Genomic DNA, 13,726 nt, shown 5'->3' on the forward strand with positions numbered 1-13,726 from the left:
ATAAAGACACTTGTAATTACATTTAGGTCCTGCTCAGATACTTCAGTAAGTGGTATAATCATCTTTTCTCAAGATCCTTAAGTTACCCACATCTGCAAAGTTCCTTTGCCATATAAGTTAATATGCATAGGTTCCCAAGATTAGGATCTGGATATCATTGGGGGCCACTGTTTAGTCTATCATAATTGCCTAAGTCAAATCGCAAAGTTAGTAAAAATCAGGCATTTTTAAGGGCTGAAAAGTATCTGATAGATAATCTCCAATACCCTTATTTTGTGATCCACAGGCCAACTCACAGTGACTTATTGAGCATTATATAATGGTAACTAGAAGTAAAGCCTCTGAGTCCAAGACATGTGGCCTTGCTAATCTTCCATGTACCTAGTATAATTTAATGTACTACATATAATCTATAATCCATAATCTATATGTTTGCTGTTGGAACATAAGGAAGTTACATAGATTTGTTGAAATAAGCCAAAAAAATCTTAAATCAAAAAATGTGCTTAAATCATTCCTAATGTCTCTGCAAGTCTGACTCAACCCAGCTTCTGGATTGCTTTGTATTTTTATACTTATAATTTCTCCAGTAATTTTGCATACATTTTCTAGCTTTCACCAACTCAGTCAATAACAACCTGAGAATCCCATTACATAACATACTGAATAAGGCCAAAGTAATTTAATAATCCTATATTCTTTCTGTTTTGTTTATTTCAGATTGAATGTCCATTGGGCATAATGATGTTCTCCACTGCAGTGAATCTGTTTTCAATGGACTAAACCACTCTGGATCCTTTAGCTACTTCAGAGTATATCATTTTTCAAAAACATACGGATCTACCATTGCATGTCTTTAGAAAAAAAATTATTTAGAATGTCTGCTAAACAGGGCTGTGATTTTCTTTACAATTACACTATTAGACTTCATTTTCTACAAATACATACTCTTGGAGCAAATCATTTGTGCCATATTTAAGCTTGAGTCAGCATCAGGTATGTGAGGGGCATCATTTTTCCTCTTGAAAATGAATAAGCTGTTTTCCCCAATTTTGTTTTGAGTTTGTTATATGCCATTTTAAAGTAGTAATACCTCACAATTTCTCCTTGTATTTCCTGGCTACTGAAAATGCAGAGTCTATTTGGAAAGAAGTCAACATTAACTAGGCAAATGTTATTGTTCTGACAAGTCATTTTCTCTTACATGAAACAACATCTAAAATCATCTTATGAGAAAAGAAAAAAAGAAAACTTTTCTTGTCTTGATCAACCATCCTTGATGGACCTATGGAATAAGTCTCATGGTTAATTTTCAGCTAAGTTTTTATGAAAGAAATCAGATTCACCTTTTTTTCTTTCCTACAGATACAGAAGCCACAAAAATAGGAGTAAAAATATGTACCTTCCTCAGAGCTTCATGCTCACTATGGATATTGCAGGTACCATTGAATTCATTACTGTATTTAATCCTTACGCTATGCCTATAGAGTAAATGTCATTATTCCCACATTATAGAAGGCTCTTTGTACCTAGGGAACTAGCCCAGAGATTTGGTATCAGTATTTTTTTATGTAATCCATAATCTCAAAACCTAGTGGTTGACATCAACAGTCTACTCCCCACAGTTCTGTTAAGAGCTGTTAGAGGGATATTTTTTTCCCACTGTTTTGGAGGGTTGCCCAGAACAGGGCTCAGCTGGACAGTTGGGATGGCCTGGCCTCTCTCTCCATAGGGTCCCTCAATCTCAAGGAAGCAAACTCAGGCTGACCTCCTTCAGGTAGCATTACCTGAGGACGAGCCCCAGTATGTGCGTATGTCTCACGTCTCTGAGTCACATTTGCCAATGTTCCCTTGGCTGTAGCAAAATTCAATCTAGAGGAAGAGATTCACAAGGATGAGGATGCTGCCTGGTGTGATTCACTGGAGGTCATTAGCTGAACGAGGAACCATAATCATACAGCTAGTCTCAGACAAAGCTAAGACTCTGAAGCATTTTCCAGAAGCGTGGAAATGTGAAAGTTACCCATTGTATAACACCTCGGAATGCTGATGGTGTTTAAATGAACAATATAAAGCTTTTAATTTTGGAATGAAGCTTTCCTTTCACTGAATGTCAGAGTGCAGGTAAATAGAAGGGAAGTTGGGATTTATAATTTCACTGTTCTCTGGCTCCAGCAGAACTTTTTCTGCAATTAGGAAAACATTCCAACAAAAACGATCAAGTTCTGAGAAATGTATGCTTGCCCTTCTTTCAGGGGAAACTTTGAGTGTGTGCCCCTAGCCAGCCAGGTACATTAACGTATTCTGAATGCTCAGTGGTTAAGCCATAGCTGTTCTGTATTAAATGAGCCTCTTAGATTTCCTTGCTAGTTCTTAATTTCTTCTGGAACTATTAGTACTAAAACCATAATGCATTGCCTTCTTTCAAGTTCCATCAGATACTGACTTGGGATTGACCTTTGGTTTGGTCTCACCTTTTCCTGAAGTGACTACTTGGGTATGGCAAACCCAGTCTGTTCACCTCAGGACGCTGCAAAGTCAGAACACAGAGAAGTCAGGCACTCTACACTTAGGCTCCTAGTTTCAGGAGTGATGGCAGCATTCACATGGGAAATCTGGGCACCCAGGGATCCTTTCCCTGGAGATAAAGAGAAGGGAGGGGTGTGGAGAAGAACCTTGGAATGATATCTTTTAGCACCTGGTCATGGGACTGAAGCTAGGAGAGCCCTAAACAATCATCTAGTCCAGATATAGCAAATACATTTAATCTCAGGTGCTGATTTACTATGTTGAGAAGATTCTGAGAATTAGGTATCCTGAATCAATTTGCAATGTGCAGGAGTGGAGTTTTGTGTCTATGTGCTAACTATTCACTATCTGTCACTCATCTGATTCCCTAATCTTATGTAGAAGAAAGTGTATTAAGAGGAGAAAGTGACTGGCCCTTGCTCTCAAAGCCAGTGTGTGATAATTCATCTGGTTTCCCACTTTGGAAGCAGTTCTGCACCATTCAGTGGCCATATTAGAATATTGGATAGCATCAGTGTAGATTTTGGCTTCCTTTCTTAGCCAGTATTCTCCAAAATGTCTCCATGTGAGACAGTTGAGGATTTTCAACATCTTGCTTTCCTTTTTCTTCCGGAAACTAAGAAGTCCTAAGTCATGCAGTTTTTCCATTTTCACTCTTTGACTTAGCCCATCATTAGGAAAATGTGGTAAAGAGCCATTGTACAAATTTTGTGCTCTAGTTCTGGATTTTCTCTTACCAACTTGTGAGGCTCTCTCTCTACCTGCTTTCTCAGCTATAATATGAAAATATTAGACTGGATAACTATAGAAGGGGAGGAACACTACAGAGGTTCCTTCAAATAGGTATGGTCAGCTCATAAAACTCTGAACCAAGCGATGTCCCACAGAAAAATACACAGTCCTGTTCACCGACAGCTTGTGGGGGTTGCCAGGATCACCTTGGCTACCACAATGAGCTTTCACCAAGGCACATTTGCTGTGATTATGTTAAACTTTGAAAGCTTTTATGAATATTATTAATTTTCTCGTGTCTGATCATTGCAAAACAGAGTTGAAAGTGCTTAGAGGATATACAGTAGAATCATGGAGGGAAACATGGCAAAAACATCTGGAAGGGGAGTTTGGAAGGGCAGGGTAGTAAAATAAAGGCAGTCCCCTGGTTATGAACAAGGCAGGTTTTGTAGATTTGTTCTTAAGTTTAATCTGTATGTAAGTCGGAACAGGTACATTTACATATTAATCATAATAGACTCCGTTTATAAGTGTGGTATGTCAGTCAGATGTTTGTACCTGGGGGACCTCCTATAGAAGAAACTGCAAATGCAGTGTTCCCTTTCCCTCTCACTCCTACCCCTAGACATTCTAACATTAAATATCCATGATGTATCAGAATCAGTTATCCTTTTTCCTCTATCATCCTATTTGTTTGAAATAGTTCCTATGAAAGATAAAAGAACTCTTAAAGGAGGAAGTGTTCAGAAGACATTAATAATAATAACATTGACAAAGATGACGGTGGTCAAAACTACCAAAGGTGCTGAGAAAGATACAGGTGTGGAGACACATTCATAGAGACGAGACATCTTTTCCATAGTAAAGAGCAACTCAGGCAGAATGATCTGTCCCTGACTCACATAGACGATCTGATCTCCTACCTTTTTCTCTCCCTGCTCATGCCCCTTTGGATACACCAACCTCCTCATCATTCCTGCAAAATGCTACTTCTCCCAGATACCGTTCCTTATGTCTGCACCACATTTTCCTCAGACAGCAACATGGCTCTCTGCCTCACCTCCTTCAGTTCTCAGCTCAAATGGTACCTTGACATTAAGGCCTTCCCTAATCTCCCTCTGTAAACAAGAGCCCTTCTGAGTCTCCCTGTCCCCTGACACCCAGCAGTCCCTCTCGCCAGCATCTCCACCTCTTTTATGGTTGTTAAAGCATCATCATTTAATATATCATGTATACTTGATTATTTACTACTAGATGGCTAAGCTCCCACCAGAACAGAGATCTCTGTCCTTTGTATTCACTGCTATGTTCCACTGTCAAGTGTACCAGCTTGCACACAGAAGAGGTCAAATGAGCAGACCAGGAAGAGTTGTAGGGAAAAACTAGAGTTGGAGTCTACAGAATCAGTATCAATATCTGGTGTATTAGTTTGGTGTTAATTCAGGAGTGAGATCCAGGAGTTTGTTCTATCATTTAAAGTTAAAACACAGGGAAAATGCCCTTGGTGAAACTTGTTGCAAGTTTTAGGTGATTCACCACGCTCAAGGCCTTTTGGAAACGGCATCAAGGAGTGAGGAGGGTGAGAAGCACACACATCACTGTGGCTAAGGAATCACCCTCACCACTTACTGAGGGTGCCAAGTTGAACGAGAGAGACTCTAAAAGATTCCTAATGTAGTAATCTTAATAGATTCTTCTATTTTGGAAGAATGCCTGTCATAATCAGTATCGGCAGGGAATAGAAAATAGTTTCTCCTTGTAAAGTTTCAGAGAACTGATTCAGACTCATATTTGGGGAGGCTGCATCTGGGTACTGCAAGTTCAGATCCCTCTTGATCACTGTGTACATATAGGAAAATTAATGTAGCTACAAATTTTAGAAATCCAACCTGCTCATAAATTGAGGCACTTCTACAGCTCAAAAGAATATCAGAGAGGGAAGGCAGCATTTGAGATCAGAGAGGTATAGACTGTAGAGATGAAGAAACGAAAATAATAATTAATACTTATTAAATACCGTATAGAAGGCACTAGCAAACATCTCATTCAATCTTCATAATAATTATCATATTGAATATACTGGGGAGTATAATTCTTGCTCTTATTTTATGGTTAAGGAAACAGAATCAGTGTGACTAAGAAAAAAAGCAATAGTAAAAGGCAATCCCAGAGAACTATCCTGGGCAATCTGATTTCAAACGATGGTCTGACATGAAGCTCCACAGAGGAGAATCGTCCTTGCCCTGAGAGGCTCTACTTCATTCCTGGATGAGTTCAGTGATGCATTTCGGGGTTTGTACTCATCATCCCCCTGTGTACATCATCCGCAGTAAGTGTGCCAAATCCCATGTTAGGAAAATAACAAAACAGCTGCAACTTGCTCTCATTGAGCTCCCATTTGTAAAGTGAGGAAGGTAGAAATTCAGAACATAAAGAAAATCAAGATATAATTTCAGGTAACAAAAATTGCTAAGAGGAGAAATGTTTGTGTAGTTCAGTTCTCTCTCTCTCTACTTCGTTACTTCGTAATTTTTTTCTGCATTCCTGGGCAAATAGCCCATAAGAATGCCTAAAGAAAATGCCTTTCGCCTTGTCATTGAATTTCCTCCCCATGTCTCCTCATTCTGCCTCAAGCCAAGCACTGGCTCCTGTGCAGCTGCACCAGCTTACCAGGATCGCTGTGGGAGGCCACAGAGAAATCCAAGTGCAGGACTGAACAAATCATCCAGATAATTTGGGCAGAAGTATCTCCTGCTGGGGCCTGGATACTTGGCTAAAGTACTTACTTTGACAAATGATTTTGGTAATTATTCAAGCTGGTTTTGCTTTGGAAATTTTCTGTTCCTGAGGTCAGGTGAGGGTATGCATGTCAGCTTCTCTTACTTATCAGGCCATGGAATGGATGCTGGAATTTGATCTGTAAATGAGCCCTTAGCCTTCATCACAGCTATGATTCAATAAAAATTAAAAAAAAAGGAAAAAAAAAAAGAAAGAAGATAATTTATTCATGCATCCATCCAATATTTAGTGTTGGCTGTGTACAAGACTTTATGTTATGTGCTAGGTTAAAACAGAGTTTGACAGGACTAATTGGCAGAACAAGTACAGAGGAAGGAAGGAAGGAGTGAGGAAGACAAAAAACAAAGAGAGAGAAAAAACCCTCAAAATTCAGAACAGATAATGCTGCACGCACAAAGAGAAGCAAAGTGCGGGAAAGGTGGTTTGTCAGTTCAGGATTAAGTTCACTTCTTGAAAACACATGGGATTTAAACAAAATAAAGGTTTAAAAAAGTTCTCATGTAATGATTAGTCCAGGAGAGGCTGTGGCAATTCCTAGGAGTCACCAGGGTGTCAGGTTCCTCCTGGATTTCCGCTCTGCCATTATTGAAGCATCTCTTTTCCTCATGTCAGCAAGATGGCTGCAAGAATTTGGGAGTTAACTACACTAGTCTGTCTCCTTTTGTATATATCTGAAAGTATATATGCATGTATGTGTATATAAAATTTATATTTAAAAACTGAACAAATATATCCACTCTTAGCTCCAACATATAAATGCCTTGTTAGTCTTCACTCCCATCCTTACAATCAGAACAAAAAGGTAAACAATCTGAAATCAACTATTTTTCTTTCATTCATTAGAGCAATGATTTTCAATGCTTTGGCACACTGGTGTGCTGTAAGATCTTATGTATGATCTTACAAAAAATTTTAAAGATCATTAATCAAATTATTTTCAAAAGAAGTTCAAAGCACAGTAAGTATATTCTTCTTTTTTCCTCTTCTTTCTTGATCAATATAGTTGAAGTATGGCACAGAAGTTTAACTATAAGTTCAAGGTTGCTATGTGATATAAAAGGTTAAAAAAAACCTACTGCATTAGAGAATTGAGTACACAGGGCAAATTGCCACCCTGAAATCTGGAGAAATAGGTAAATTCAGAAAGTCCCAGCTAAGATCTACTTACCCAGAACAGAAGCAGGTGGAATCATAAACTGGTAGGAAAATTTGAAGGATAATTTTAGTAAATGGCTGGAGGCTGAAGTGTAGACTAGCTTGAGAGTAAAAGACTCTGAGCGGCGCAGGCTTAGGAAGAGAGACACACTTTTGCCTGTTGTACTTCTAGGAATCTTATCAGGTTCTACTGGCAAACAATTGAAAAAGATCCCTCATGGCTCTTGCAGGAGGAAGGCAATAGTAACCACTGTGAAAGACACCCAGAGTATGATACATGATTCTCTCCAGGTGAAAGTCTTTGGTACAGCTTTATCCCACATAGGGGAAGGACACTTCTCTGACTCCAGTCACATTTCACCTTCCTGACTCAATGAAGGGGAAAGTGAGGCTAAGAAATACATTAACTTACAGAATGTTCTCCTGCCCATACTTTACCACCATGTCAACCACACATATCATTATTATAACTGTGTATTGCAGCTGAAAGAGCTGCAAGGCCCAGACCCTAAGGAGGAATTCTTAAGTAAATCCAAAGATGGTGGAAAATACAAAAACTAGAGAAACTAGAAGCATCTGGAACTCATGGCTATGACAAACACTAAACATAACTCAACAACTAGCCAGTTCCACAAATCCTCACACCAAAGGCTTACTTACTTCAGTTCCTATTACATGACAACAATATTTTCAGCTTTTAACAAAAAAGTTACAGGATATGCTGAATTACAAGAAAACACAATCTAAAGATCATAAAATAGGCACCAGAGCCAAACTTCATATAAGACAGAATTTTGAAGACACCACAAAAGTAATAAAAATGCTTTTAATGGAGTCATCAGTTAAGTGGACATGGTTCAGAAAAGAATCAATGAGGATGAACATATGTCAGTAGAAAATTTCTATACCAGAGTGTAAAGAGAAAAAATAATGGGAATAAAAAGTATAGTCGACAAAACTGTGGAACAATTTTAAAAGCTTTGGCATACGCATAATTGGAAAGGCAAAAGAAAGAGAGAAAAGAAGAAATATTTAATATTTGAAGGCTGAGAATTGTCCAAAATTATCAAATGACATCAAACCACAGATTCGGGGAGCTCAGATAATACCAACCAAGATAAATTTAAAAAAAAAAGTCTACATCTAGACATATCATATTTGAAGTGCAGAAAATGAAAGATAAAAATTTTTTTAAATCATAAAAAAAGTAAAAACAAGAATGAAAACAGCTATAGAAGAATAAAGATAAGAATGCCACAGTAGTCCTCTCATCAGAGATCACAGAAGCAAGAAAAGAGTAAAAAATAAAAATTAATGTACCCAAAGAAAACCCCCTATCAACTTAGAATTTTGTACTAAATTATCTTTTGAAAAGGAAGAAGAAAAAAAGGCTTTTTCAGACAAACAATAATTGAAGAAATTCAGCACCAGCAGTCCTGCTGTACGAGACATGTTTTTAAAAGTTCGGAAACTTGAAGCTACATTAAAAAGGAAGAACATTCAAGAAAGAATAAATGAAGGCAAAATAATTTATTTGTTAATGTTAGTCATTCTAAAATATAACCATATTTTGGCTTAGCACTCATAGCACAGTGGTTACATACCAGCAACATACACCAAGGCTGGAAGGTTTGAACTCCGTGCAGGCCAACTAAACAACAACAACTGCAACAACAAACAAACATTGTGGCGGGTACCTGCAGTCCCAGCTACTTGGGAGGCTGAGGCAAGAGAATCGCTTAAGCCCAAGAGTTTAAGGTTACTGTGAGCTGTGACACCACAGCACTCTACCAAGGATGACACAGTGAGATTCTGTCTGAAAATAAATAAATAAAAGTAAAAAATAACATATTTTGAATTAATAATAATAATACCAATGTATAGGATGATTATAACACATTGATATGTGAAATGAATGACAGAAATGCCGCAATGTATGAGTGAGAGAATTTGGGAATATTCCGTATTATATTCCAGGCACTATGAGCAAAATGGTTGAGTGTTATTTAAAGAGTGTTATTTAAAGGTAGACTTAGTTTTTAGTTAAAACAAGTATATTGCAACCTTCTGGGCAATCATTAAAAAAGTTATGTTTTTGTTTTTTTTTTTTAGACATTTATCTATCTTCTTTTGAAATCTACTGTTCATGTCTTTGCCCATTTTCTCATCAGGTTGTTACTTTCTTGCTGATTTGCTTGAGTCCTTTGTAGATTGTGATTATTAGCCTTTATCAGAGGTATATACCTTATAAATATTTTCTCCCATTTTGTAGGTTGTCTATTAGCTCTGTTGATTATTTCCTTAGCTATGCAGAGGCTTTTTATTTTAATCAAATTCCATTTGTTTATTTTTCTTGTTGCTATGATTGCCACTGGAGTCTTTTCATAAATTTAAGGATCTAGAAAAGGAAGAACAAACCAAATCCAAAGCCAGTAGAAGAAAATAAATAACAAAGGTCGGAACAGAATTAAATGAAATCCAAAACACAGAAGATCAAAGAAAGAAAAAGTTTCTTTTAAAAAAATAAACAAATTTGCTTGCTGGATTAACTAAGAACAAAAGAGAAAGTACCCAAATAACCTCAATCAGAAATAAAAAAGGAAACATTACAGATATCATAGAAATGCAAAATATCATCCATGAATACTATGAAAGTCTCTGTGCACAAAAACTAGAAAATGTAGAGGAAATTGACAAATTTCTGGAAATACACCACTAAGACTCAGTCAGGAATGAATAGGACTCCTGAACAAACTAATAGTGAGCAGGAAGATCAAACCAGTAATATAAATTATTTCAACTTAAAAAGCTCTGGACCGGATGGACTCACATTTGAATTCTACTAGACCCACAAAGAAGAGCTAATATCCATACTACAGAAATTATTCCATAATATCAAGAAGGCAGGAATCTTCCATAACTCATTCTATGAAGCTATTATCACCACCATCTTGGTATCAAGTGAGAAAATGACATAACCAAAAAAAAAAAAAAAAAAACCAAATTAAAGACCAATGATCTTTACTATTACAGATGCAAAAAGTCTCAATAAAATATTAGCAAATCAAATTCAACAGCACATCAAAAAAAAAAATCCACTATTACCAATGGGTTCAAGGCTGGTTCACCATATACATAACAAAAAAATGTGATTCACCACATAAAAAGAAGAAAAACAAAGGTTATATGTTCATCACAATAGATGCAGAGAGAACATTCAGTAAAAAATCAGTATTCTTTCAAGATAAGAAACCTCAACAAACTAGACATGGAAGGACATACCTCAAAATTATAATATTCATATATGACAAACTTATAGCCAACATCATCCTGAATGGGTAAAAGTTAAAACATTTCCCCTAAGAACTGGAACAAGACTAGAGTTGCCACTGTCACCATTTCTATTCAACGTAGTACTTGCCAGAAGAATCAGGCAAGAGAAAGAAATAAAGGGTATCCCACTTAGGGTTGAAGAGGTCAAACTATCTATCTTCACTAATGACATGATCTTATACATAGAAAACCCCAAAGACTCCACAAGAGACTCCTTGAATTTGATAAATAAATTCATCAAAGTCTTCAGATAGAAAACCAGTACACATAAATCAGTAGCATTTCTATACACCAATAACAAGCTGAGACCCAAATCAAAGACTCAATAGAATTCATAATAAGTATAAAGAAAATCAAATACTTCAGAATATATTTAACCAAGGAGGTAAAAGATCTCTACCAATAAAACTACAAAACACTGGGGAAAACATTACAGGTGACACAAACAAATGGAAAAACATATTATGCTTATGGATCAGTAGAATCAACATTATTAAAATGTCCATTATGCCCAAAGTGAGTTACATATTCAGTGCAATCGCCATCAAAATACTAATTTCATACTTGAAAGACCTAGAAAAGTTAATTCTAAACTTCATTAGGAACCAGAAAAGAGCCTGCATAGGCAAACAATCTTAAGCAAAGAACAAATCTAGAAGCATCACATTACCAAACTTGAAACTATACTACAAGACTACAGTAACTAAAATAGCATGGTATTGGTACAAAAATAGAGACATAGACGAATGAAACAAAATTTAGAACCCAGATATAAAACCACATACCTACAGCCTACTGACCTTCGACAAAGCAGATAACATACAATGGGAAAAAGAAACCTATTCAGTAAGTGATGTGGGGAAAATTCGATTGCCACGTGCAGAAGAATGAAATAGGACCTCTGTCTCTCAGCACCCACAAAAATTAATTTATGGATAAGGGACTCAGATGTAATGCATGAAACCATAAGAATTCTAGTAAAAAATGTTGAATGCTTTCCTTTTATGATCAGAAATAAGCAAGGACTATAATGAAAGATTCAATATGGTTAAGATGTCATTCTTCCCAACTTTACCTATAGATTTAACACATTTGTGCAGCACAAATTTATCACTTATTCCTTGAATTCCTGCAGATCACTCACATTCATTTATATGTCTAACTGAGTTGATTGGTGGAGTGAATGGATAGGGTGGGGTTACATTACAACAATGTGAATGTTTTGTAATTTAACATTAAATGTCATGTTCCTTCCTTTCTCACAAATACCAACCATATTTCCTCTCATCTCTGAACTCCTCTTCTTTTTGGTTTATTTCCAACCTTCTAAAATGTAATTTCTTTAAAAAAAAAAACACAATTTGTTTATATCTTTGTTTTGCTCTCCCCTTTTGGACAGTGTTCTCTACAACTTAACCTTCTTCATTCAGAGAAACTTGACTCTGGTGTCATCTATTTTAAAATATGCTTTGTATTGCCAAGGAATAAAAATTAGTGACTCAAATCCAAGTGAAATGCTTTACTGAGCTGATGTGGGTCAAGAAGCACCTGAAGACCAAATCACTCTTTGAATCAAAGAACAGTCAGAATTTATTAGGATGCAGAGAAAAAATGGTGGTACCCTTGTGGTCTGGCTTAAGTTGTGGTTTTCTTCATCTCTAACTACTACAAAAGTTGTGATTAGATTGGCTAGAGATCATCCTAGTTTTTGAGCTTCTTGAATGAATTTTTGGATTGATACTAGCCTGGCAACTGTTAGAAAAGTTCTTTTGAGAATACTTTTGAGAACTCCATGCTATTTGTCAAGGTTAAGGGAAGGAGTAGGGAGCAATTAAGGGTAGGAAAAAAAGGAAAAAGAAGCAAGTACTGAAGGAGAAAAAAGTGGTGACTCACTATGAAGTCTGTTTTAATTCACTTATGGCTTTCACATGGATACAGTGGCAAGCTCTTGAATTCCAGACCCTCCAGTTTCCCATCTTTCCTTTCTTTCTGTTCTTTTCTGAGCTGTCTGAACTTATGCAAGATGTTTCTTTTCTTTGTACCTCACTTCTCTAGGTTGGTAATGGTGCTTGGTAATCACAGGATTATGAGGAGGATTCATGGGGTGGTATGTGATGTTATTTCAGTAAGCATGGCTTAGAAAAGGTATCCTCCGCCCAACCTTCACCCACTCATTATAATAGACCCTTAAAGTCCAAAGTTAGTGTAGAAGAGCAAAGAAACATGTGTTAAATCACAAATTCTCAGGACAGATAACTTCATAACGTCTGCAGCACATCAGGGAAGAGTTCAATAGTATTTATAACAAAATCTTTCTATTTTGCCTTCAAATACAGCCCCACTCTTCTTTCCAGTTCATAATGTTTGGCACAAAAAAGGCACAGGTAAAAGTTTCTGGAATTTTATTTGTTCAGGCTTATACTCCCACAAAACAATATATGAGAGCTCAGACCCACCATTCTGCCCAGACTCCTTAGTGCCTGTAATATTTTACAATCCTGTGTGTTCTCCTACCTCTGCATCCATACAATCAAAGTCCCAAGGCACATATATTTTATATACCAGGAGGGAATGAATCACTGCCCCATCAAGAGCTTCATAAAAAAAGGGAAAATGGTAATCTAAGGCATTCTAAGGCAATCATTTGGACCTACAAAGAGAACAAAGGGAAATCTATTATGTAAATACAATGCCTTAGGGTTTGGGGAAAAAAGGTGTTAGATACCCAGTTAAGGCAATAAGGAAAGGAAAGGAAACAGATTTAGAAGTTTCTGACCATTCAGATAGTTCCTCAGTTCTGTTTGCGTATTAGTCCTCCATAGAGATAGAGCTTTATGAGGAGAATAATCGTCTTTACCCCAGAGAGGTAGAGATCAGTAGATCAATATTACTGATAAAGCTGATTGGATGATGTGGCTTAGCTATGCGAACACAGCCTTCCTTCCTAATATTTGTATCTAAAGTTAAGACTTCTGAAAAGTCTCACCTGAGTGAGAGTGTGACTAGAAAAGGAGACACATTCCCACAGCGATGCTTCTCACCCCCACAATAGGGAATAAGACTAACTATACAGAAAGACACTGGGCTAGACTATGTATCAGCATAGGACTGACTCACAACCAGCAGAGACCATCCCTGGAAGCTGACCTGTTAATCTATAGGAACCAGCCCCCAACCT

Source organism: Nycticebus coucang, chromosome 3 (genome assembly GCF_027406575.1).
Source record: "Nycticebus coucang isolate mNycCou1 chromosome 3, mNycCou1.pri, whole genome shotgun sequence".
NCBI classification, from domain to species: domain Eukaryota; kingdom Metazoa; phylum Chordata; class Mammalia; order Primates; family Lorisidae; genus Nycticebus; species Nycticebus coucang.